The following is a 23016-nucleotide window of genomic DNA, read 5'->3' on the forward strand; positions in this document are numbered from 1 at the left end:
TTTCCGACAGCGTTTATGGGACGGCAGGTAGCAGAGCTGCGGCACGTGACACCAGCCATTTTAATGATGTGGGCCAATAAATCTGCTCTCGAGGAAATGTCACTGAACAAAAGACGTGGAGGGCTGCAGGGTCTGAGGCACTGCTTGAAAAACAGCTTCAGTGAGGCAGAGAGGGTCCTCTGATGCAGGGACGAATGGACGCTCGACCTGTTTGGCTCCTGGGACGACGAATCTGCTTCCACATCGTCTCAACACTGAAACATTTCCGTTCCAACAGCTGAGTCTGCGAATCCTGAGAGCGAGGAACATAAAGAAGAGACGTAAACTAATAAATAAAAGGCAGATCAAACATCTGTGAAGTCAGTAAAATGAATTCAGGGGAGCTCTCCTCTTGGTCAGCGGTGTTTTGTGACTGTACGTCTTTGTCTGTCATGATTTCAGCAGGTTCATGTGATGGCAGAGAGCAAGAGGAAGATAATCAGCTGACGATCAACTGCTGATCACCAAGAAGTTCCAGCTCGCTCTCGTTGTTCAGCCTCGACTTGCTGTCTGACATTTCTCTTCGAGCACAGAAACAACAACAAAACGTGTCTGTCCTGCTCCCAGTCTTCATGCTAAGCTAAGCTAATGGCCTCCTGGTTCCAGCTCCATGTTTGATCTGCAGACATGAGAGTGGTGCAGCATGAAGGATGAAGAGCATTCGACAGCAGCTCGCTGGATTCCGCAGACCGCGTTAGATCACACAGTCTGATGGAGGATGTCGGCAGGACCACGCCGGCTGGCCGTCCGTTTGGTCCTGACCTGAATCCAGAGACCGCTGGAGCAAACTGAAGCTCTTCCTGCTCTTCGTGACCTCGAGCCACCGCAATTCTGCTAAAAGCCTCCAAATCCTGCATCATTAGCAAAGCTCCGAGCTCTTCTCTGATTGTTTCTGTGCCTAAAAGTGGAAGAGATTTATTTCATTATCTCTATTTTTGGGACTTTACTTTGTAATATCCCTAAAAACTGGAGGAGCCAGACGGCAAGACGGTCCCGCTTTCTCAACCAAGGATGGATCCAACGTCACGCCGGCATGCTGGAAAAGTCGTTTTTCCTAAATTAATTATAGCATTTAAAACATGTCTGCAGGTTCACTGTTGGTTACGTGTTCTGTGATCTGCTGCCAGAAAACTGGTACCAAACATGAGAGAGATGAGTTTTTTTTTATATATTTTTACAAGCCTGATTGTAACTGCCTTCATTTTGTGGTATTGATTGATTTGTTTTATTGTTTTACTTGAGAATGTCTTAGTTTGGACACTGAAACCTTTGGGTTTCATTCAGTGTTTGTGACTGAAAGCAAACATCAGTGGAGCTGCCAATGTGTTGCACGTGACCACTTGATGATTTTAAGTGGATCTTCAGAAGCCACACAGAGTTGATCATTTGTTAAAATAACTCAAATCCTCTTAAAACCACACCCACACACCCAGATATGACCACTGACAGAGCTTTGTTCATTGGGATTGTTTCTCTTTTCGGAGCCATTAAATGCAGGTGATGGTGGGTTCAGTGAAAGTTAATGAGTCTTTTCAGTGGTGGACGCACCAAGCAAGCAGACTCAGTATCCATACATGATGCATTCAGGCACACTGCTGGGTGTAGGGTCTTCTGTGTTTCGGCAGCCCTCACAGCCCAACAATCGCTCTCGGTACGCTCAGCATGAGCAGGTCTGGACTGAGCATGACTCAGAGACCAGGCAGGTAGAAGAGCAGAAGCCCACAGAGCAGGAAACGCTTCGATCAGGCTGAGATGGAGGCTGGAACGAGACACTGCTTTCAGCACAGAGCCTGAATGGAAATGGGCCGGTTTATATACTGCAAGGCTGACGGGGAAGTGGGAACAGGTGTGCGGCGGCAACACGGGGTTACTGCAGGGCGGGAGGGTGTGGCCTGATCTGAAATGACAGGAGAGTCAGTAGATGCAAAGGCGGCAGAAACGTGGAGTTTCATGCTAACGTTCTGTCGAGTTCACGCTGCTGAAGCCTCATGTTAGCTTTGCGGCTGCAGGAGGGAGCGACATGAGAGTCACATTAAGACTGAGAGATGTTAACCTGCTCTTCACCTGAAGCCTGGGGTGGATGGCAGCTCATGGAGGTGAGTGACAGGTGTTGGAGGGTGGGACTAACAACAAGCACTGACGAATTAAAGCCAGTCATTTCCTTCTGCTTCCTGTCTGAGTGAACGTGCACGTTAGCAGCCCAAACACGAAGTCACACTTTGGCTTTCCAGCATCATCAGCATCAGCTTGGTGTTTGACTCCAGCTTCATGGCTGCATGTCACACAGAGGAAGCAGCTCGTGTTGATGGAGGCGGCGCTCTCAGCTGCGTCGCTCTGCTTTGTTACCATCAGCCGCCTGACAGCGTGAAGCTCGTCGCCTCTTTCTCAGTGCGGATGACAGAGAACAGCTCTGATGCTGCTCTGCTGAGGTTCAGCCAATAATGGCTCTGAAGGCCGTCCGTTCTGTCATTATTACAGCTCGAATCAACTTCCTCTGCTCGAGAAACTCCTCGAGATGTCTGTGTTTGAACTTTTGCAATTTGTTCACCGTGATTCAATTCAGCCGTCTGGGAGGGCGAGAGGCAGGATTTTACGGCCCCCCTGCGGCATCAGACTTTTTCATTTCACTGATTTAGAGCCACTCATATCCATGGGAGATGGCGGACCACGCCGCTGCCGCCGCCGCCGCCGCCGCCGCCGCCGCCGCTTCATTAAGGATGCTGGTGGGTCTGATCAAAGGAGAAAATATTGTTATGTGCAGACTTACTCAGCTGTTTCCTGAGATTTCACCTCAGCAGACCTTCACTGTTTCTGCAGGCTGACACGCCGGCTACGAAACCGAGAGGTTTGGGACATTTATCGTCTTTTTCTAACCTTAACCAAGCGGTTTTTGTGCCTAAATCTAACCAGACGTTAACCACCGCGCTGCCACAACACGAACATGAGAACTGAAATTAAAAGAAACGCACAGTTTGAGCGTGAAGAAGCGGAGAGTTTCAACATTTCCACAGAGGATTACAGAAACATGCGATGCCAACGTTTATTCTGGCGACGGGTTGATGTTCATCTGGATATAAACTCTTCAGTTATTCATTATAAATCAACCTGAAATGTTTGTGTGAAAAGAAATACTGACTGCCTTCCTCATGACGTCATACACAGCTCATGCTGGCCTCATGTTACCTCACATAAAACTACAGAAACATCCCAGAAACACAGCACTGGTCCTGGATCAGCACTCAGTATCTGGACCAGGACGGAGAGAGACAGCGGGATTGGTGCGTCTCTAATAACTGGTGAAAGGAGGTGCATGATGTCATTTTAAATCAAATTTTACACCTTCGAACGGCCGCCGAGGTCTCAGCCTGAACCCTGTGCACAGGCTTACATGCTGACTCCTGATTACTACATAAATTAAACCTAAAATCAAAGCATCCGACATTTTTAGCTTTCATCATGTGCAGATCTCAGCTTCAAACCCGACTCTGAACCACCAACAGCACATCGACTCTGAAGTGATTTCGTTCTCTGGCACTGAGCTCGCTCCTTTTCCATCTGCCACAGAATACTATATCATATCAGACCACACCGCCATGAATACCATCAAACCAAGCACGTCTGCGCTCTCACCAGCATTTCAGCAGCAGAGACTGTTCGTTCGTTCAGCAGCTGAAAAACAATCAGTCACTCTGGAGAGCTGCCTCGGCGGGTAATTCATTCATCGCATGCATGTCAATCAGGAATCTTGTTCTCCTCAACACATTAATTCCACAACTTTAATAACAAGGTCACTGGCAAGATGCGTGACGGAGAGCGCTGCACAGCCACAGAGTGGCTGAATCGCTCTGAGATGGTGAGTGAAATGAATGTACAGGATTGTTCTCTGTGACACTGACATGCTCTCGCTAACTGAATGCAGCCCGGCCACGCAGGAAAGTCACATTTACACATGAGACATGGAAGGCCTCCCCGGCGTCCATTAATTCCTCATAATGGACACTTTGAAGTCATTATCCTGCTTACGCCGTGGTCACTTGACGAGAGAGGAAAAATAAGACCATTCATTTATATTTTCATGTGTTTTTCAATCAAAATCAAACGTTTTTGATCACCTGAGGGTTTGGCTAATACCTGGAGCAAGCTGTACCATCCCACAAGGTTCTAATGCAATGAAAACTTTGCTCACAACTCGAACCTTTGCAACACCTTTGCAACAGCAGTTATCTGTAGTCCGCTCAGCTCGCACTGAGCCACAAAGCTAACGTCATGCTAACGAGATTCAAATCACTTCTGCGATGCAAAGTTATCAGGAATGAGAGGGGCAGTGTACTTCCTGCAGCCTGTAGGTTTTAGTTGCCACCCTGTGGACCACACCCTGCAGTTGTTGGACACTTGGGTTTTCTGTCCAATGAGACATTTTTGGGACGATCGGCTCTTCGCTGCACAGTCCAGCGTTTGGTCTCCGATGAGTCTTCAATCGTCTAAGCAGATGAAACGAAGCTGCAGCCAAAGCTCTGCTGCTGTATCGCTGCACTCCTCCTCCTCCACCTTCATCGCCGCCCAGTCATCGCAGATCTTCAGCTTCATCACTTAGACTTAGAGATAAACATAATCATCACGTATCATCTTGTCTCTCCTGACTGAAATGTTGCAGAACAAATATACAAAGATCCTGTCGTCCGTTATCAGTGCTGACCCCCATCAGGCGCTTCTGAGTGCGACATCTTCCCCTCCCCCAGCACGGCGTGTCCTGATGAAGATGAACAATAATCGCCTGTGACATTTAACTGCTCGTCAGGGAGCGAAACACCCAGCTTCAGAACCTGACCAGGAGCCCGACGGCAAACAGAAGGCTGGAGCAGGCAGCAGGTCACTGGAGGCAGCTGTCCTGATTAGATCAGGCCCTTCCTCCTCGTCATCCTCACCGCATTGTTTTGGCGTCTCTAATTAAAGATGTGACATTTGAAACAGCCTGGGGACGCTGGAGAACTAAGACTCTCCTCTCCATCTCCTCCTTGTCTTCATCGGCCCCTCTTCCTCCGCGAGGCCGTCGACACCAGCAGTGTGTATCCGTCACCGTCCCCGGCCCCTGGCCCCCGGGCTTCCCCGGGTCTTTGGCGGCGGCCCAGCGGCGAGCGTCAGGCGGTCTGGTAATGAGCTGTTATTGTGCCAGTCGATGTATATGCGCCCCCCCCCCCCAATGATCTGAGGTCACCGTGAAGATAATGTGTCATTGATTGCCTGATCAATGGCTCACAGGAGGAGCGGGGGGGTCGTGTTTGTGATGCCTTCACAGCGCTCTTCATCAGGTGAGGAGGTTCCCATGTGTCTCCTCGCCTGATCCCTGACACTCCATCAGAACATGTGACCTAATTAAGAAAGACATCGTCACACTGTGAACTCAAAGACAGACAAACCGTCCGTCCACTGTAGGACATCCGTTTAGACGCTTTGGTTCAGTTATTCGGCTCCATCTTAGCGGCGTTTTGACGGTCCTGCTGCGTCCTGTGTGTCGCTCCGAGATGGAAACATGGACGCTGACAGACGGCAGAGACCGACTCTGCGTCGAAGAGGCGGAAACATCCAATTCTGCCGACAGCTTTGTTTCCTGCTCGACGCAATTCACAAGTGAAAGGTCAGAGCCTCTTATTTATCCTCCTGTCAGTGACTCACCGGACTGTGTGTGTGTGTGTGTGTGTGTGTGTGTGTGTGTGTGTGTGTGTGTGTGTGTGTGTGTGTGTGTGTGTGCAGACAGAAGCTCAGAAAAACAGCTGATCTCAGCAAAATGTCCAGAAACATTTGATGTTACAGTTTAACTTGATATGGTTTAATAATCCATAAATATTCAGTCCTGCTCTGGTTAAATGTGCTAAGCATCAGTTTAATTTTTAAGTGACTGATAACTGATAACTTTGTCCTGTTGAAAGCTTGAAGTGATCTGATTAAAACGTCTCTCTGTGTGAAAATGTTTGCAGAGAAACAAGAAACATCGAATCCATCTGTGAAGTGAAACCAGCAGACGTTTACATTTCATGGCTTCCATTTTTCATGTGGCGTCGCCTCAGATGTGAGGTATGAACTCTCTGCGGGATCCAGCTGATCGATGCCGCATCCCAGCAGGAGCTGACACTCGGCCGCACGGCATCCAGGTGACGAATCTGCGCTGGGAAATATGAGTGCTGCGCGTCGGGTGATGAACGGCCCAGTTCAGATGGCTGAGCTCCGTGTCCTTCCCTCCACGCGACCTTTCTATCAGCTCTACTAATTCATTCATTGTGTCATATACCGGCCGATGTTGACCTTCTGTCACTTGTCGCCATGAAAAGTGTGACTGCAGCCGGACCTTTGAGCTGAATCAACGAACAAGCAAACAGGTACGTTTACTTCAGCTTCACAACAGAAAACATCACCACTTATACTTAAGTGTTGGTAAAATGACCAGAAACTGACGAGTCTTTTACGAAAGACTTTAGAGACTTTTGTGGTCTTAGGTTGTCGTGGTTGCGTCCTGGAGTCTGGTGCTGACCTGCAGAGTTAACTGTCTGTCTGCTGTTACACGTTAAATCACAAACGCATTCAAAAGGGACTTTGCAGCATCTAAATACTGATGTTTTTCTGTCACGCTGTATTTACAGTATGTATGTGCGTAAGTCTCAAACTTCACCAGCATGAGCTCCTGAGCCCTTTAACTGCTGCAGTAAAGCTGATGGGAGCGCACAGCTTCCAGGCGCCACTGAGTGTAAACGAGGTAAACGGCCACTCGAAGGGCTTCACAACACGAGCCGGCATTCACCCATTCACACACACATTCATAGACTGGTGGCAGAGGCCGCCATGCACGGTGCCTCCTTCTCATCAGGAGAACCCCTTCTCATCACATTCACTCATGCACCGACGGCGCAGCAATTTGCCGTTCAGTATCTTGCCCAAGGACACACGTATAGTGCGGGATGACCACTTCAGCTCCTGAGCCTCAGCCTCGCTCCTAAAGGACAGCCCAGCGCTCTGAAACGGCTCTCTGGATGAAGAAAGGATGAAGGAAATGCAGTTTTTCTCAGTGGCAAACACACATCAGTCAGTGCTGAGGCCACTTTCTAAAACTCTTCACACAGTCTGCAGAAACACTTCAAACAGGTCTCAAAGTGAGCTCGTTTGACGTAACACAAGCAAGACCTGTCATCAGAAACCTGAAGAACAGCAGGGAGCGTCAGCCGAATGAGGAACTGGTAGAACATGTAGAAGAAATCAGAAATGCAACGATTTGCTGTCATGTCCTTTAATTTTTACTCCAGCGAAATAAAACAAAGAACTAGTTCCTGAAGTTCCAGGCTGATCGCGTCATGCTACGCAGTGCTGTGAGGGTCCGGGTCCTCCCTGTGTCCTCACACGTCTTCTCTGCCGTTGCATCTTTGAAAGCATCTTCTAGAACGTCCCTGGCAGTCTTCAGAAGTGTCTCCGCAGCCTGCATTCACGGCATCCGCTCAAGACGTCAAGACGCAGAGAAAACCTCGTCCATGAGGTTTGGAGGAGAGTCGATCGTGCAGGTCAGCCAGGAAAGACATCAGCCTCTCTGCACTGTCGTGGCCGCCGAGTGGTTTGTGTCACAGCAGGGACGTCGTTTAAAATATGTCCAATGAGACACATATTTACAGCTGTGCTAGTTTGTACTCTACAAACTCTGTTCTGATCTTTATGTATTTGTACTTTAGCTTCACTTTATCCTTCAAATTTTGCAAATATTTCGATGGTCTTTGATTTCTTTATTCTGTCGTAAACAACGCAAACATAACACCCATCAAACATTCACACAGAGAGGAAGAAGAGAGACGATCATCAGCTGAAGTGAGCTGTGCAGCTGATCTTCCTCTTCAGTCACTTCCTGGTTAAGCAGCTTTTTCTTCTTCTGTCCTTTAATGGAATAAAAACCAGCGGGGGCCGGGGAGGCGTTCAGGAGTCGTCCGTCCTCAGCGTGGCTACTGACCCGTGGCCAGTGTCAGTAAACACATCATCCTCAGTCGGCCCTGCTGTCACCTGGCTCAGGTCAGCTTCACAAAGCCTCGGTCTGACAGAGCAGCACTTTCCTCACGGGGGAAACAAAGACTGAGCGGCAGAGTCAAAGACAATGCAGTCAGTCAGCGAGGAGCAAAACCAAACACTGCAGCGCCACTTTAGACCAATCAAGTTTAGCAAATTCAGCAGAAAGACATCCTCCCCAATAAATCACAGCCACTGAAAACTGCAAAGAAAAGCAGAGAATCCAAATATGAAGGATGCATGAAGCTGCAAAGACTCCTCATCACTCTTTAAGAGGCTCGTTTTAGTGGGACGGATCAACACTAAGGCAGCCTGACTTCCACTGCATCACCCAGAAAACACAGCAGTCTTTGTGTCCACATTTCTGTCTTTGACAAAGCATCTTGCTGCTGAGTAACACTGAAACATGCTTCAGTGTTGGAGCAGATGGAGCGACCTTCGCCTCTGAGGAGTCAGATATCACTCGCTGCTGAGGGTCCCAATGTGTGACGCCTTTGAGCAAATGCTGTTTGTCCTCATGAGGACGTAAGAAGAACACAGCCGGTGAAGGTTTAACCGCTGGCTCAGATGCAGAGGTGGGACAGAAACACAGGAAGACGATCTAAAGAAGACAACAAACCTGCGAGTGGAGACAGAGGACGAAATGAGCGGGACAGACACAAGCATGGATGTTTCCCTGTTCGCTCTGATCGACGATGACACGAGCTCCTCGTACCTCTTCATCAGACACACGAATGACTCAGCACTCTGTCTTCTCTCTTTTCAGACTGAATCTCTTCTGTCCTCCTTGTAGCTGATTCAGGAAGTGTCAGGGTGAGCAGTAAGAGGCGACGTCACACCTCCTCTGTGATCAGACGCCTCAGTGCTGGATGTCTGAGTTTCCTCTCAGAGCTGCACAGATGTTCAACAGTCTCACAGGCAGAGACGAGGACACGCCAGCGAGCGATGACTGCTTTCATGCCGGATGTCTTTCTTTTTGTTTGTAGCATCGAAATCAACCGTGCTGGAACAGTTCACGCCTTTATTCCCTGAATGCATCAACCAGAGAAAACTGAAGGCAGGATCAGCTGCGTGAGGGTGGAGCCTCTCTGTCACAGGTGAAGCCTCCAAACAACCTCCACCCCAACAGTGTTCACACTGAGATGATCACAGATATCATATGTGTTGATCAAACATGCACAGCAGAGAAAGAGTCGGTCAGTTCATGATGGTGTGGACAACTACAGCTCCCAGGATGCATTTCTGTAAGAAACATCCAGTCACAGGCCAGAAAAACCCTCAAAAAACAGATTACTTCTACACAAAAGCATAATTTCAAAGAGACTGGAGAAACAGATTAAACTGAAGTAAAATATTCAAAATAATTAAAGGAAGTAATAGTTCTGCACGAAGCCACGACAAACGAATAATAAAGACAATAAATTCATTCCTCCTCCGTCCTGACTCTCTGTTTTACCCAAACATTCATTCATGTTAACCCTGCAGAGCGGCGGCGGAGTGACTCATCGCTGCTGGTTCCTTGTTCGCTTCATCAGCGTGTGAAGCTTTTCCTGCAACAACGCTCAGACACATGAGCTCACCGCCCGGCGTTAACCGTCCCGGGGACACGGCCGTCTGTTTTAGGGCTAAACATGAAATTAAATAATCAATCAGGAAAGAACAGGGCTGCACAATCAAATAAGCGCTGAGCATGCTGGGATACCTTATAGACTTTAATGCGGTTTCTTGTCTTTTATTGCTTTCTCTCATGATGCACTGAAATATAAAACTATCACTATGTTAAACCCAGCAGAAGGACTGATGACATGCACATGTATGCATATGTTATATGCATGTGTGTGTGTGTGCTTTCGCTCGTGTGTTCGCACATTTAATCCAGCGCTTTGTTGATTTTGTTGCTGGATTACTCTTCACTGACTCGGTCTCGGCCAAGCTAGTCAACAGTCAATGATCTCAGAGAGCAGCAGGATGAAGGTTTGAGGTTCTTCTTCCAAAGTACCTGCAAGCACAACAAAACAGAAGAGACAGAAACAAACAAAACACGTGAAATATCTTATTTTAAGTCCAAGTGCTTTTATTTTGACATTCTTATGAATGTCAAACGAAAATGGAGGTGTTGAGGTGATGATGATGATGATGATGATGATGATGATGATGATGATGATGATGATGATGATGATGATGATGATGATGAGGAGGAGGAGTTTATTTTGATGAAGTATTTGGTGATGGGGGGGGTGGGGGGGTCTGTTCCCGTCGGGAAACATAACTGGAGTGTGAAACAGAATTACAGGATCAGTTCTGCTAATGCATCAATCAGAATAAATGAGTCTGGCGTCACAGAGTTTACTGGTCTGCTGTTTTTAGTTTTAGTGTGAAAATAACGTCAGCTGACAGTCAATAAACTGTGTTTTTAAAGCGTTGGTTTGCATTAATCAGGCCTCCGGTCAGACTTCTGTCCGACTTCCTGCGACGTCCTGCAAACATGAACAACTGACGACATCGAGTCAGGCGTCAGTTGCTCTTCGCCGACGGCAAACATCAGGTCACGATGGGAAACCATGCACAGATAATATTAGTGGTTTTGGTGGTGGTGGATGTTTGTGCGGTTGGCTGCAGTCACACCTGGTGGGCCTGTTTTATGAAATCAGTCTCTATATTCTCTAATCCTCCAGATGTGTGTTACACCAGATGGAAAACATGTTCTGAGAAACACGAGCACACGATGTGTTGGTGCATCGTTTGATGTGGTTTTGAGAGCATTTCCTCGACAGTTTCTTCGCTGACACACCTGAACCTGCTCGACTCATCTGTACGTAATGAAGAGCAGCTTTAAGCTCCACACGTTCTTTTCTTTATGTAACACAGAAGGAATAACACCTGTCTATTTGCTGGTTTACTGAATTCACTTTAATTTATCTGGTAACAGAGATGCCAAGGGTTTATTTATTCTGATCTGCAGTGCTTCCCTGCCCTTTCCAAACATTACTGTAAGTTCTTTTATATACATGTGAATATATTTTACAAGAAAAGCACACCAGGAGGGTGAGGCAATGCCGTCACCTCAACCACGTGAAGTGTGTTCATGTGAAAAAGATGTTGATTTTAACCAGAAACACAAGACTATCACGATGAAATAAAAGCCTGTCTCAAACAAAGACCTCTCCTCAGTTAAGGTCAATAAAAACCCTGGAGATTATTACAATTATTCACGCTAAATTGAACCTTTGTTAGAAATGACCTTCACAGAAGTTACTAAAAGAACATATTGAGACATTTCTGTAAGCATAAACTCAGGTGAGACTCAGTCTCTGTGACACATGAAACACACTGCACTGCTGAATAGTTTAATAAGATGAGTGTGAGACAAAATCCCTGATGCTGCAGTCTGTGTGTTATCTGGACAGTGTACCAGGTCACTGTCTATTTCTGTCCCAGGACCAGAACTGGCTGTCTAGACAGTCCACTGACCCAGCTCCATCTCCTCCATTCCTGCACAAAACTCAAGTTTCACCACATTTTCAGTCCTAAAATGGAGAGAAACTTTCCCTTCTTTCTAATTCAAATCCCCAAAAAGTTTGTCGAAATAATGACTGACTGCAAGTGGTGAAGCTTTCTGCAAAATTAAGGAACGTTTTCCAAATTTCCATCAACAGTTTTTAGCTCATACTTCAAAATGCTTGTGGAAACATGCTGCTGGACAGGCGGGTGTTATACATCACGGTGTTAGCGTGTGTTTGGCGTGACTGCGGCGCATCAGTTTTAACATGAGCACGCCGTCAGCGTACTTTTAACAGCACAGTTTCTCTCCACACAGGAAATGAAGGCAGTGATGAACCAGTGAGGCAGACAGATCACATTTTAATTCATTAAACTGATGATTAAATCTGTATTAGGACACAGTCGGCTGCTCCACAGAAATCCTGTGAGGCGACGTCAGTCGGCCTCGTCTGCGATCACACCTGGACGGCTCTGCTTTAACAGAGCACGTTCGGGACATTTGAGATGTGTCCCGGCGCTGAACAATATCTATTTTTCCTTCTTCCTGTCTGCGGTTTCACCGTGAGGTGAAGCAGTAATAAACATCCTGCAGTGACAGCTGGCTGGGAAACCTGTCCGGGACCAGAGACAATATTTACAGGTGCGACCTTGGTGAGCGTCGATTTATTCAGCAGAGCACAGACCCAGTGTGCTGCTTAACAAGACACAACACACAACCACAGCAAATCTGTGTGGATCAGCGGCTGAAGCAAGGCACTAACAATGACCGGGGAGGGGTTTCATGTCCTGCAGGCTCAGGAGGAACCAGATGTAGTGTGAGACGCCTTCATACGTCAGACAGTGGCCCACCTCACAGTGAGGGTCTCATACCAAAGTGTGAGATAGCAAACATTTCATGCATAACATTAGCATGTTAGCACAATCACAGGTCGGATGAGTTTTCACGTCCCGCCTCAAAGAAGTAAATCTTAAACAGGTGATAGGAACCATATATTTCATGAATGAAACAGAACAGGTAACCTTGTGTGACCAGGCTCTGCAGCCAAGCAGCTCAGCCGACCAGAGATTAACCCAACCTCGATAGGCTGTTCAAAGTCATGTGACGTTAAATACGGAAAGCCATTCTTTCCAACGTTTTCTGTCAAATTCTTGTATTTTTCATCCTTATGAACAACAACAACTATTGTTGCTTGATAAAAGCTCCTTTCTCAGTCTGATCGATTTAAGGCATCGTGAGCGTGTGTTATCGTGTTATCACTTCCTGCCCTCCATCTGCAGTTAGCGCCACAACAATCGAGTAGCGTGACATCATCTGCAAACAACCTATTGCGTCATGAAATACTGAAGAAAAATCAAAGAAAAAAGCTCTTTTCCCCTCGCACGAAGCATAACAACCAGTTCATTTATCACATCAGACAAATTTTACGACGCTAGCTCGATTGAACGGTGTGGGTCAAGTGTGCTGCGCAGTGTTCGGATGTGTTGTGTTGCTTTACTGTCTTCTGATGTGGTTTCTGATGGTGCAGATCAGCTGATCAGTGAGCGACAGTGTCTTCATTTATCGATTGACTTCTGTTGATCCTGTTTTTATTCACGATGTGTTCTTTACTGCAGCTTCTTAAATGGACTCCTGTCTGGTGTTTTGCTCTATTCGACATCCCTTCATGTGGTGTGTTGGTTTGACAACAAACACACAGTCCTAACGCAGACAGGACAGCTCAAACGGCAGCAGGGCACAGAGTGTCCTCAGTTTACTTCTGGAGGACATCCGGCTGCTGACTGTCTGACTCCCTCTCAGCTGCTCTGGCACATTGTTCTTGGTGCAGTCGAAGCCGTTAATTATTGCAGCCAGTTCACAGTTTCGATAGCAGTGCTTTGGCGCTCTGCGACATCCCAACTGTCAGTTTAATCATAGAGCGGGGTCGACGACACCGACCACGCCGGGCTGGCTCTGCTTCGCCTCATCCCACACTGCAAGAAATATCTGTCACTAACAGTCACTGCAGTCAACCTTCTCCACTCACAGCTTTGAAGATGCACAGAAAGCTGCCGGTTGTATAAGAGGAGTAAACTCTAAGTCATTCTTTATGCATTTTGTTTCTTATATCGTATATATTATTCAGTGATTTCTGTCTGAAACGTCCTCAGTTTTCTGTATTTGTGAACTGATTTGAAGAATCCTCTAAAGTCTGCGCAAGAATCCTGAAACCTGAAATTTGACTTCTTACAGCACCAGCCATTTTTCCACCTGTCTTAACTGAATTTTAATAATTAATTAATGAATTGCAGAGAAATTAAGATAAGGAGGATTTGCTTAAGTCATTTTTGGGCATATTAACCTGAAATGATCTCAGCCACGTGGTGACGATTTAAGATCTCTGGTTGAATGTGACTTTTGTTGCAGTGTGGAGGAGGACTGGACCGGGAGCCGACAAGTCATTTCATCCGGTGGTTTTCAACCTTTATGCTTCGTGGTTTCCAAAAACAAACACAGAGAGCTGCACAGCACGACACAAAGCGCAACATGTTTTGTATGAGCGAACATTACAGACACAGAAATGATAAGTTTGGCATCAATAACGAGCACAGCTGCTTGATCGTGTCTGAAAATGAGATTCGCGTTGTGCATTTTATCATGAAACTCTTTCTTATAATCCCAGTCAGCACTGATTTAGTCATTTAGAACAGAGCTAAAGGTTTGTGGAGGTTTGTTTGTAACCACTTTGGTTCAAACTGAAATATGTTGAAAACTTGGAGATGGAGCTCCATGAGGTTTGGTACATTCATGCTCATCAGGATGAAGTCTAACTTACTGCTAATCAGCAAATGCTAGCATTCGAGCATGATGAAGTCAGATGGCGAACATGGTAAATATTACCTTGTAACGTCACTATGTTAGCATGCTAATGTTAGCATTTACCTCAAAGCTTTGCACAGTAGGAACTGATTTCATTGATACCAGTTCCTTAATTGATTCTGCTTTCTGTTTTAGTCGAGCTGGCTGCAGCTAGCTGTAGCAACAGTCTGTCTGTCATCTAAAATGGATGAAATGAGAGAATATTAGAGCAACATTCATTTAAATTTAGCTGTTTTTAGCCAAAGAAAGAAATCTGCTGAGCCTGCCTGCCTGCGTGCTGCTTATGCTATTATTAATGTTATAACTCAGCATATTGACAGACGAGCTGCTCGGTTGGGAAGCAGAGGCAGTCGTGCATCAAATACATGACATCACTGGAGTTTAAGCCCATGACTCCTTCTTGCAAGTTTCCAGCAGCGTAGACGCATGAATTTGTTTTAAATGTGTGTCAGAAAAATGTGCCGGCTGATAAAAGAAACTGACGAGCTTGGAGACACGTGATTGGATGGTTTGGACAATTTGGAGCCTCTGTCAGTGGTTCCTGTTGTCGATTCCCGTCCTACAGCTGCATGAGCTGCAGAGGAAACACATGTCGCAGAGTCTCGACACACATCAGCACCAGCTGACGAGAGTCAACATTGTCGTATTTCCCAGCACAGACACGCGCAAAGAAAAGCAGCATCTTCATCACATTCAGCTTCTGCACGTTGACCACGTCTTCTGTCTGAATGTGCTGTCACATGCAGTAAATGATGCGATGCTACGTGACACGGACAGTACCGTTTATGGATAAACTGCGTGAATTAAAACAGCTTTTAAAGCATTTTCCCCAAATTCTGCTCAATTCTGCTTCTAATTGCACGAGCCAGGTTAACAGCTGAGGCAGCAGCGACGTCCTGCAGGTCGATCAGACCAATCAGGGAGTGAAAGCAAAGGTGAGCAGTAACGTCTCACCTTCAGTGGTTTAAACCATCTGGACTCTCAGATATTAACTCGGTGAATATCATCACTGACAGAAACGAGGGACAAAACTAGCAAAATAAGACAATTTGTAGTAAAAAGACAGTATGTTGTTTTTTTTCTGATCAGCTGACTCTACAGTATATATAATTGTTTTTCTTCTCCTCTTCTGCCACTTGAGGTCAAGATGTGAGTAAAGGTACTAAAATAAGCTCAGGACATTGCGTGAAATCAGGCAGCAGCTCTTAATTTGCAGCGAATCCTGTTTGCTTTTCTAAATTGCTGTTGGTGTTCAAAGACTGCTCGCTGGTCCTGGAGGGTTTTACAACAAGGCTTTCTTACGCACACACACGCACACACACGCACACACACACACACACACACACACACACACACACACACACACACACAGCGAACATGGCCAGTAACACATCAGAAGAGCTGTCTGAATTCTGAAGGCTTATTAATGGTCCATTTCTGTCTGCGCTGATATGATGTGCACCACCCGCCGCCATGTAGTCACAGTAAATACGACGTCCTGTCCTGGAGAGGGTCAAAAATAGCTGCTCATTAACTGGCTTCTCCTCCACACACACACACACACACACACACACACACACACACACACACACACACACACACACACACACACACAAAGAAAGCTGTCTGTCTACACACAGACCCACAGGAAGATCTTTATTAGATCTTAAACACTCACACACTCATGCCTCTACACACATGGATTCATGAACACACCCCAACAATTTGCCTCCACACAGATGAGACACTGGAGCTCTGACTGCACACACACACACACACACACACACACACACACACACACACACACACACACACACACACACACACACACACACAAACACAACCAGCATGATGAGGCATCGGTGCTTGTGTTCACTGAGACTGGGATGTGTTGGTATTGTAATATCTAATCTGAACTTCTTAAACATTAAAAAAAATAAAAAGTTAAAAAAGTTAATCCTGATACTTCAAAAACTAAACCAAATCTTAACATTTTCAAACAATAAAAAATAAACTGAAATGAGCAAACCTACTCTGGAAAAATAGAAAGTAATGAAAAACCAAAAATAAAAAAACTGTCTGTGTGTCACCTGACAGGCGAAACTCAGGGCACCAAAGGCTGCGATGTAGGCGTTAACTGAAGGGAATATCAGACACAAACCAAAAGCATCAAGCTTCTCCAACAGCTTCAAAACATCAGAAATCCTTTCATTACCAACAAGTCATGCAGCACAGGTTTCAAAAGCAAATCTAAACATCTGCACTTCAACAGGAAGCTTCTTTTTATATGTATGAGCAGATGTTCTGTGGAGTAGCTGAGTCTTTTATTTTGGAGTAAATCTTTATTCATTGCTTTGGCAGCAGGAAGCTGCGGACCAGCGGCGAAACGCAGCGGCAGACGGGGACACTGGCGTCGTTTTGGGAGGCGACATGTTTTGTCAGCTGCGGGGTCTGAGGGGAGGAAGCTGCAGACACACGACATGTGACACAGTGCGTGAACGCTCAGTGAGGCCATGCATCAAGCTGACAGCATGCAGCCCGGGACCCTGACATCTGCTGCTGCCTTCAGACCGACGACACTGCGGCCAACACAAAACTGACTGCACACACACTGCGTAATGTAAATTTAAGCATAATTATGTCTCATCACGGCATAAATTTGTCGTGATGAGACGAAAGAACGAGCCTCAGAATAGATGCATATAAAAAATGAGCCATGAAACCTTATGATAAAAGTAGGCAGGTCTATTAAAGTCTTTAACATGTTAAATATTTACGTTCATGCATTTGAAGCACAAACGAGGTACAATCCAAACCTCGAGGGATCAGTGCAGCGCAATGCTACAACAAAAGGTTGGAGTAACTCTGCGATGCGTTGTCGTTCGTTTGCAGGTCGTAGAGAGGGAGAAAGCACAGAAACCTGTTCAGGGAGATGGATATCCGGCTGGTGGCCACGTTAGACGAGCATGAACTGAATGTGAGCAGCGACAGCAGCCAGTGGAAAGGACTGAAACGCAGAGCAACATCGGCAGTTCTTGGCTGGCTGACGACCAGGCATGTGGCTGCATTTTGGATCATTTGTAGAAGTTTGTGGCAGCCGGATGTCAAGGTGATGACAAGCAGCAAACTGAGTCAGTCAAGACCTGAGCTTTCTTATGTTGGGTAGTGTGAGGCGGCAGTATCACGATGCTCAGACGTCATGAAAATATACAGCTATGATTTCCCAAAAAGTTGGAAAACACAAATAAAACCAGAATCAGTCATTTCCAATCAAACTGTGTTTACTGGCAGCATTTTTCCATCCAATCATGTGTTCACAAAGTGGTGCCTCGCTCCGTCCTCGCTTGTTTCCACGATGCCCCTTTCATACCCAACCATGATACTACCACCTGTTATCTCACTGAGACGGGTCATGTGGAGGGAAGCACTGACAGATCTGGGTATCATCAGCAGTAACTGGACTAAGGGAGGTGGTGTCTGTAAAGACGAGAAGGGGTCCAAGCACCGATCCCTGGGGTATCCCAACCATTGATGCAAAAGCACAGGGGCAAGCAGTGGCGTGAACACATAATAAAAAGACAATGTTCTAACAATACAAACAATCTGATTTCATTTTTAAAGCACTTTACACAACACTGTTGCACCCAGAGGATCCAGTTTATGTTTTCTCTGCTCACTGTTGACCATGTGCACTGTGCAGTCTGTGCAGTCAGCTTGTAATTGAGGCAGAATTCAAATGGTTTACTATAACTGTCCAGGAGCTAAGCTAGTGAACCAGGTGCAAACACAGACAAGGAGTCAGGTGTTAGTTACTTTATTGTTGACTAAAGGGAGTGGGATACGAGGACCAATGAGTGGGTAGAGAGCCGAGCAGGTTAGCTGCAGGAAACAGACAATGAACAACTGACAAAGGCTGGAAAAGCAGGCTGACTGAGCAGGAGCTACGATCTGACAGGGTGCATGTGGCTTGATTACAGGACAGGATGCAGCTGGAGAGGCTCTGCTCAGGCACACCTGTGTCTAGACAGGTAATCAGCAACCACACAGACTCTCAGAGAGAAGCTCCGAGGCAGACGGAGGTCGCTGATGATCGCACTGTGTTCTGGGTGCAGATGTAACATAACCACCTAGTTTAGGCAGTAACAGTAGTACAAAACCAACAGTAGTTCAGAAATACATGCACGTCTGTCTTCAATAAACAAAGCCCTGAATAGCAGATCTCATCTTAACAAATTAAACCTGCTTCACAAAGCTGATGAGCTCAAACTGAGTCATTACAAGAAACAAAGGCAGAGAGAACATTAGCAGCATGTTGCAGACCAGACAGATGAACTCAGTCAGATGCATTGAGCTCTTCTCTCAGCAGTCTGCTGCTTCGTACTTACAGTTATCTAATTACTGGCTCAGGCTGTGTTTTCTCTGCATTGTTAGAGCTGAAAATAAATGTACAAGCAGTGTAAGATGCAATATAACATTAAACTAATTTGAATATGAAGTAGGACCACAGCCAGATGATTCATTTTACAGTGGTGAAAAACATTAATTAGCATATCCTGAGATCCATTTGAGTGACCTGCCAACTGCCACACACGCCCGCAGATCCATCTTTAAACCTTATTCTGTCTCGATGTAATGTTAATTTGTAAAAATTAAAATTAATTAACAAATTAAAAGAAGATCAATGAAACACTGTGTGTCATGCAGAATATTTTGTTAAAACAATCTATTTTGGTGAAGAGCACATTGAAGAGGCAAGAACAAATGGAAGGAGACTCTTCCAGATTTCTGCTTGATTTGATCTGAGCTGAGTTAAACTACCCGATCACGAACTGGACCGTCCTGCTGTTCGAGCAGGGAAGGAAACCACAGGCAGCGTGGACACTGCCACGGCTGATGAGCTTGGTGTTGAGGTAATTTGTGTGGCTTGTAAAAAGCAGTGACCCATGGGAAACAGAGGTGAAGGTGGTGCTGATCGACATCATTACACAGCCGACGAGCAGCAGCCTCGTTTTAATAAATCATTCAGGAGTGACTCCTCTGAATGCCTGATCCTCTCTGAGAGGCACGTGAAATGTGCACTGCTGGATGAGTGGAAGGATTCTCCATAACGCCTCCAGTATGAACTATCCCAGAGTTCACCTTAATGTGATGTTGTGTTATACACGTTGAATATAATTCACTCACTTTCCCAGTGTGACACTTTATAAAATCTGGTTAGAACCAATTTAGAATTAGGACACAACTCCCAGATTGTAATATGGGAGACTGAAGTCAGATCAGTAAAAAACAGGATCATCAGCAAAAGAGCTGAACCTCAACTCTCTTCACCTGGCCAAGGACTAACCAATCCAAACTGTGCAAGGGATGCAATTCAGGAGAAAACAATCACGTGTAGCTCGTAGCATTATGATACCTCCACAGAGGAAGTGGATAAAATGACTGTTTCCTGTTAGAAATCCGGTGTCACTGTATTACAAACTGCTCTGGATTGTTTTGGCATCTTCGAGCGTTCTATTAATCAAAGTCCAGGATAAGATTTCATCACCTCACCGGACCCATGAAGTGTTTTTGTGATGCAGGGATGATTTTGTTCTTCACATGAACTTAAACCAAAGACGGCAGCTAAACTAAAATTGTTTGTAATTTGTCTAAATTAAAAGCTCGTTTGTCTTTCTGTATGAAGTGTTTCCAGCACCAAGTGTAACAGGCCGACTGCACAGGAGGCGTTTCATCCATTTAAAGAATATAGCTGCCCAGAAACGCTGCACAAGGGCTCACGCTGGCTTTTTTCACCTTTAGTGGACAGTTGTTGGTGAAGAAGCCGACAGCGGGGAGAGTGGTGTGCTACAAAGGTCCCAGGTCAGAACTGAACCAGGGACGCTGCAGCATGATGATGATATCCGCCAGGCCACCCGTCTCATAACTGTAACCTGACGTTTCTCTTTTGGGCTCATGTGTATTTTTGTTTGCTTGTGCTGTCTTTCTTTTTATTGCTCCGTCTCAGGTGAATTATGGGCTCAGGCTTTCTTGTTTTGAATGTTTAGGTAGAGCTGCAAGTCTGCTGTAGACATCATGCTATAAGCAGTAGGTGACGCGCAACTAGCGGTTCAATCGGTCCAAAATAAAATACCCATGTACATGTGACATAGGCATGAGAATGAAGATGCAGACAGGACAGGGGACAAGGGAAGGGACACGACATGAGAATGAGCTCCTTACATCTGCAGATGGAGCAGGTGCACCACCATGTTGCACCGCCATGTTGCTACAAACCAGACAGCCTTTCACGTTTTTAGCGACCACCGTACGAAGGGTGAGAGGAGGAGTGTGCAGGTGGTTGCAATCTGCAATCTCACCACCAGATGGCTCTGAAACACACACTGGGCCTTTAAGTGGCATGAGCAGTAACACTTTATTTAGTGACTGGAGTCCGTTTGTTGCTTGTGGGACAGATTTCAGCCTTTTAAAGAAAGTGTCTGCTGCAAGAATGATGACTCTCACAGAGTCTGAAAAAACTGCAGGGAGGGTTTCAAGTGCAATCATCTGCATTATTGAAAAATCCAATCATGAACGTCAAGTGAGCTATCGATCATCAACCAACAGCAAAGAAACAAACAAACGAAAAATCAAAAGGACAAGAGAAGCAAATTAGGACAAATTAAAGTCTGAATGAGACGATGACACAAATGGCTGTCAGTTATCATCGTGATTTTAAACATCAGCTTCTTGACTGTCTTCAGCTCAATCAGTATTGGAGGAATGTTTCTGTTTTACTCATATTCCAACATCCTCTGATTACCAGTGTGATTACAGATGGTTAATGCTGAAGCTCAGAGCCAAACAATGACAACCAGCAGCCAAATGGACGACGAGCTGAGCACAGCAGATTACAAGCAAGGGACTGGAGGAGCGAGGAGGAGGAGGAGGGAAAAAAGAGAAAGAAAGTCCTCTGGATGACTCATCCCCTCAGGCTGCCTCTCAGATATGATGCCAGCACAGTCGGTTATTTGCAGCAGGCTCAAACCGCCGCGTTACCCTCAAACATGATCATTTCCAGAGCCAGCCTCAGCCTCCGTGACTGCCCGACATCATCCCAGTGCAAAAACATCTCAACCACTTCTCTAATCTTGTACAGAGGATTAAAACTTATATCACTTGGAGCACATGAGGGTGATTTCTGTGTGTTTTCACTGCAGATCAGCTTGTTTTAAGACTTCTTTTTGATTAGGTTATGTAATGTTTCATACCAGCACAAGTGGAGGATTACTATCGACATATTTTTTGCCTCTCAAACTTCCAAACTAGCATCCTGTTCAGCAAAGATACAGAGTTCTGCAGATGACGTCAAATGAGGGCATATTTCTGTGGGAACTGATTTTGCTTTGCATGTCTATTTAAAGGGCCACACCAGCGGCTGTGCATGTTGGCCAGCGCTAAAATTGAGGACACTCGGGTGGTTTAAGGTCATTTCAGGTTTAATATATTTCAGTTTGATTACTTCTATCCAGCACACTGATTAAACTATGAAATGTAGTCCTGATATCGTGGTGATGCTTCATTTTATACATTCAGAATTTCTTCTAGTTTCCTGGAAAAATCTGTAATCACAGGAAAGTAGAGACACTTGTTTTAGTTCTGTTCAGTCAAGCAGCTGTTGATCTTCCAGGACTGAATAGGTCGAGCACCAATGACTCCCAAAATGATATAAATCACCATTGTCGTACCGGACCTTCGTTGTCACATGGCTAAGGGTTAGAATAATTCCGTTACTGTTACGTACGTGATGGGACTGAAGTCCGTCACACAGTTAAAATAAGTCAGCGTTGGCTTGCGGGACATGAACAGCGGTCTGCTGCGTGAAAGTCTACACCACCTTCCTCCAGATGCAGACTTTCTTGCCTTTTATACTACGTCACAAGCACTAGAGGTCGCCGCCGAACAGTGAACCTCACACGGGTTGCTTGCACAGTTTTTCTGCTGATTTTCAGAGGATTTTCCTTGAATTTACTTCTAAATTTGAATAAAACTTGCAAAAAACATTATTAGACAGCTAACTGAGCAAACAGAATATAAAAAGATTTAGATTATTAAAACACTTTTGAGACTTTCTTTTTAGTGTGGGTGGAGGTGGAGATGATGGGCTATAATGTTGAGTTAACTATTCCAGGCAGCCATTGACTTCCATTCATTTCGAGTAACTTGTCTAACATTTGACAACCCTGTCATATACAACTTGTTTATACACGATAATTAAATACATTATCAGTGAACGTATTACTTTCATTATCACTTTATTCAATACGTTTCATAAGCTCTTATTATTTTATGCATTTTTATCAACTTGTCTTTGGAGGGACATGACGTGACAATTGGAGGGCTTGGACGACATTGTTAAAAAAAAGTGTTATTTGGCCTTTTCAATAACGATCATGTCGATTTCACGTTATTCGTCATTCGACTGGCTTCAGTCTTCACAGAGTCTCTATTCAACAGTCAAACTTTCCTTTATGTACATTCACATTATCCAAGACGTGTAATAATTGCTTTGCTGAAATTTGATTTGGTTGCTCCACTTTAAATCTGAT

Source organism: Chaetodon trifascialis, chromosome 11, assembly GCF_039877785.1.
Source record: "Chaetodon trifascialis isolate fChaTrf1 chromosome 11, fChaTrf1.hap1, whole genome shotgun sequence".
Lineage (NCBI taxonomy): Eukaryota > Metazoa > Chordata > Actinopteri > Chaetodontiformes > Chaetodontidae > Chaetodon > Chaetodon trifascialis.